We start from the raw sequence: 5,027 nt of genomic DNA, 5'->3' as shown, positions 1-5,027 counted from the left end.
CCCACTAGTTGGGGATGTTAACTCAAAAAATCTGTTCTTATCAGTTTAATATCTGATACGTCCCCTATCTGGGGACCATATATTAAATGGATTTTTAGAACAGGGAGCTGGAAAAAGAGCTTGCTCTGTCCACTCCACGCATTGACCTGGTATTGCAGTACCTCCAGGACCGGTGCACCCCCTTTCCTACAACCGTTTCCAAAAGCAGAAAAACAACACCGACGAGCAAGAGGTGCAGCGCAGCTGTGGCGGCGGCTGCTGCTACCACCACCACCCAAGCACTTTGATTGACACTCAGCCCGTCTGCTCGCAACATTGTATCCACTGAGCAGCTGCGTCTGCCAGAGTGTGCACAGCACAGGTACAACTGGAAGCAAAACAACACACACACCAGTTCATATGGCAGCCGCACTCTATAGTTCGTACCTACCGCTGCGCTAATAGCCAAGTTGGAAACATCGGGCAGGCACAGCGTATCCTGGCAGCCTGCGTCTGTATGCTCCACGTATTCGGGTCATGGGTGTATGTGCAGGGGGCCCGGAGCCCTAGGGGGCCCATAAAGTCTCTCTTCCCCACATTGTAAACCAATGCTATCAATGAAGCTTTATAGTTTGGGGGCCCAGTTCCAGACTTTGTACTGGGGCCCCGCAGCTTCAAGTTACACCTCCGGATCAGGATAATGCTAGGCCATTCCAACCAGCCTGTGTGTGTGACCTGCAGTCGCTGGTAGTCGAAAAGCGGCCGGCCCCGGATGCGCGCTTCAGAGTGGACAGACAGCAGCGGACCCCCAATCACACAGGCCCAAGGCTTGCTATGTAGCACGGAATACCTCATTGGACTGCAGCACTCCACGCGGGCTGAGATACACGCTCCACGTGGGATGGGCAGTATTCGTCCATGAAGATCCAGGCCAACGTTTAGAGATGGAGCAACACTCGGGGAGCAAAGAACTCCAACGAACGGACGTCCACTTTACAAGGATGTATTGCTTTATTCAATGCATGGACACAGAAACAGTTCAACCGCTCGATTACAGACCGCAGTCAATACAGTAAAGAAAGAAATGTGTCTGTTTAATGTAAACTTGCATGGAGCTCGTTTGTCAGCCACTGACTGACTGAATGCTGAAACGTGGTCTAACGTTACATGCACCACCAGGGATAAGGCCTTGCCTATAAGCATTCCCCAGCTGGCAAAAACGGAACCTCCCTGCCTATTCCTCACCATGGAAGAACGGAACCTACCTTTTTTTTTTAAAAAAAGAAAGCCACAGCAGCAGCCAACTCGATTTTGGTAGGCCGCTGTCTCCCCCTTGTGTGCTGCATAAAAAATGCACTCCACTAAAAATAACATTGATCCACGAAATAGAGCGTAGGGAGAGAATGAGGCTTCAAGATGAGCCGTCAGGCTATGATAAATTGTATCACACCTGGGCGATATGGATAGATGCCCGGAGCTCACCCCTATTTACTAGGTGGTTACAGACAGGGACATGTGAGTAACACGTTTAAACCACAATCGTAAAGAGAAACAACAATCCCGGAGCCCGCCCCCCCCCTTTTTGTTTTATTTTCTCTTTCTCCCGTGTCATAGATACCTACCATCCCTTACCACTCCCCCCCTTACCCTCCCCTCATTCCCCTGTTTGTAGACCTTATAAAATATCACAGACAAACATGATATAGTTCAACTCGAAATTGATTTATTAAGTTTCATTGTCAAAGTTAATTTTACATTGCTTTGAGATAAGGCAAAAGTTTCCCCCCCCTCCATGAAACCAATAAAACCTATATTGAATAAAATAAAAATGATGCAGTTACCGGTAGTTCTGCAGCTTCTTGGTGGAAATAAAGACCATCTCCCGTCTCCCAGCTGCAGCAGAGACTGACTGAAATGGCTGCCAAGCCCGGTATTAATGCTTCTAAATTGATGACATCACAAAGGAGTGACATCATCAGCCTTCCAAACACCTGGCTCAATTGCATACAGTATGTATGTATGTATGTATGCATGTATGTGAGTCTATCTATCTATCTATCTATCTTTATTAATTATGTAGAATATAGATATGGATTATTTCTAAATTACAGATTTTGTAGATATAGATTAAAGATAGATTTAAGATTGTTTGTGTGTGTATGTGTGTGTGTATATAAGTGTGTGTGTGTGTATATATATATATATATATATATATATATATATATAGTGTGTGTATATATATATAATGTATATATGTAAAAAAAATATAAAATCTGTAGTTATGTATGTATGTATGTATGTATGTATGGCGGGAAAAAAAGGCCTGCTGTATGTTTTTAAGTTCTTCGGATGACCATGCCGCTCTAATATTCTCCTTACTAGGGTCTACTAATGCTGGCCCAGGGGAAGGCAATAAAGCCCTATGGGGCCGAAGCCAATTTCCCTTATTTTAGGTAAAAAGTTTCCATCCGTCCCTACTCGAAATGCGGCTGGCCGAAGAGATCCCTCCAACCGACCGGCCGACGCACCTTCAGAGACAAACTAGTGCTTGCTTCTAGTGTCATCGCCGGCTTAACCCTCGTTTGTAGGGAGCTGACGAGTCCTGCAGCAGCAGGCTCTGCAAGCCTAGGATGCGTGAGCTCGGTGCAAGAGGAAGGACTGAGGGTGTGAGGCTGGGCGCGGTTGAGAAGGCGTGGGGCGGGGCTATGTAAAGTTTTACAAGCTCTCCCCGCTGCCTGGGTGCATTGTGGGTGCGCCCAGAGTGCTGGCTGAGCGTGTTGCCTCAAGCCTTAGAAGTGGAGTTGGGCGGACCGGGCTACAGGTGAAACCCATTTCGGGTTATCGCTTCTCGGCCTTTTGGCTAAGATCAAGTGTAGTATCTGTTCTTATCAGTTTAATATCTGATACGTCCCCTATCTGGGGACCATATATTAAATGGATTTTTAGAACAGGGAGCTGGAAAAAGAGCTTGCTCTGTCCACTCCACGCATTGACCTGGTATTGCAGTACCTCCATGACCGGTGCACCCCCTTTCCTACAACCGTTTCCAAAAGCAGAAAAACAACACCGACGAGCAAGAGGTGCAGCGCAGCTGTGGCGGCGGCTGCTGCTACCACCACCACCCAAGCACTTTGATTGACACTCAGCCCGTCTGCTCGCAACATTGTATCCACTGAGCAGCTGCGTCTGCCAGAGTGTGCACAGCACAGGTACAACTGGAAGCAAAACAACACACACACCAGTTCATATGGCAGCCGCACTCTATAGTTCGTACCTACCGCTGCGCTAATAGCCAAGTTGGAAACATCGGGCAGGCACAGCGTATCCTGGCAGCCTGCGTCTGTATGCTCCACGTATTCGGGTCATGGGTGTATGTGCAGGGGGCCCGGAGCCCTAGGGGGCCCATAAAGTCTCTCTTCCCCACATTGTAAACCAATGCTATCAATGAAGCTTTATAGTTTGGGGGCCCAGTTCCAGACTTTGTACTGGGGCCCCGCAGCTTCAAGTTACACCTCCGGATCAGGATAATGCTAGGCCATTCCAACCAGCCTGTGTGTGTGACCTGCAGTCGCTGGTAGTCGAAAAGCGGCCGGCCCCGGATGCGCGCTTCAGAGTGGACAGACAGCAGCGGACCCCCAATCACACAGGCCCAAGGCTTGCTATGTAGCACGGAATACCTCATTGGACTGCAGCACTCCACGCGGGCTGAGATACACGCTCCACGTGGGATGGGCAGTATTCGTCCATGAAGATCCAGGCCAACGTTTAGAGATGGAGCAACACTCGGGGAGCAAAGAACTCCAACGAACGGACGTCTACTTTACAAGGATGTATTGCTTTATTCAATGCATGGACACAGAAACAGTTCAACCGCTCGATTACAGACCGCAGTCAATACAGTAAAGAAAGAAATGTGTCTGTTTAATGTAAACTTGCATGGAGCTCGTTTGTCAGCCACTGACTGACTGAATGCTGAAACGTGGTCTAACGTTACATGCACCACCAGGGATAAGGCCTTGCCTATAAGCATTCCCCAGCTGGCAAAAACGGAACCTCCCTGCCTATTCCTCACCATGGAAGAACGGAACCTACCTTTTTTTTTTAAAAAAAGAAAGCCACAGCAGCAGCCAACTCGATTTTGGTAGGCCGCTGTCTCCCCCTTGTGTGCTGCATAAAAAATGCACTCCACTAAAAATAACATTGATCCACGAAATAGAGCGTAGGGAGAGAATGAGGCTTCAAGATGAGCCGTCAGGCTATGATAAATTGTATCACACCTGGGCGATATGGATAGATGCCCGGAGCTCACCCCTATTTACTAGGTGGTTACAGACAGGGACATGTGAGTAACACGTTTAAACCACAATCGTAAAGAGAAACAACAATCCCGGAGCCCGCCCCCCCCCCCTTTTTGTTTTATTTTCTCTTTCTCCCGTGTCATAGATACCTACCATCCCTTACCACTCCCCCCCTTACCCTCCCCTCATTCCCCTGTTTGTAGACCTTATAAAATATCACAGACAAACATGATATAGTTCAACTCGAAATTGATTTATTAAGTTTCATTGTCAAAGTTAATTTTACATTGCTTTGAGATAAGGCAAAAGTTTCCCCCCCTCCATGAAACCAATAAAACCTATATTGAATAAAATAAAAATGATGCAGTTACCGGTAGTTCTGCAGCTTCTTGGTGGAAATAAAGACCATCTCCCGTCTCCCAGCTGCAGCAGAGACTGACTGAAATGGCTGCCAAGCCCGGTATTAATGCTTCTAAATTGATGACATCACAAAGGAGTGACATCATCAGCCTTCCAAACACCTGGCTCAATTGCATACAGTATGCATGTATGTATGTATGCATGTATGTGAGTCTATCTATCTATCTATCTATCTATCTATCTATCTATCTTTATTAATTATGTAGAATATAGATATGGATTATTTCTAAATTACAGATTTTGTAGATATAGATTAAAGATAGATTTAAGATTGTTTGTGTGTGTATGTGTGTGTGTATATAAGTGTGTGTGTGTGTGTGTGTGTATATA

At 46.7% G+C, this 5,027-nt stretch overlaps 2 non-coding genes across 2 annotated transcripts; both read left to right on the top strand.

The window, feature by feature from the left end:
- LOC136573961 (U2 spliceosomal RNA) lies at positions 1 to 183 on the top strand. Its single transcript, XR_010786160.1, has one exon. It is a non-coding gene; the product is annotated as a U2 spliceosomal RNA (small nuclear RNA).
- A 2,636-nt stretch (positions 184 to 2,819) lies between these two features.
- Positions 2,820 to 3,010, top strand: LOC136573833 (U2 spliceosomal RNA). The gene has a single exon (XR_010786051.1). It is a non-coding gene; the product is annotated as a U2 spliceosomal RNA (small nuclear RNA).
- Positions 3,011 to 5,027: the final 2,017 nt, after the last annotated feature.

This window comes from Eleutherodactylus coqui, chromosome 7, assembly GCF_035609145.1.
Source record: "Eleutherodactylus coqui strain aEleCoq1 chromosome 7, aEleCoq1.hap1, whole genome shotgun sequence".
In the NCBI taxonomy this organism is placed as follows: domain Eukaryota; kingdom Metazoa; phylum Chordata; class Amphibia; order Anura; family Eleutherodactylidae; genus Eleutherodactylus; species Eleutherodactylus coqui.
Note: the sequence above shows the minus strand (reverse complement) of the source record. Positions and strands in the feature narration are given on the sequence as shown.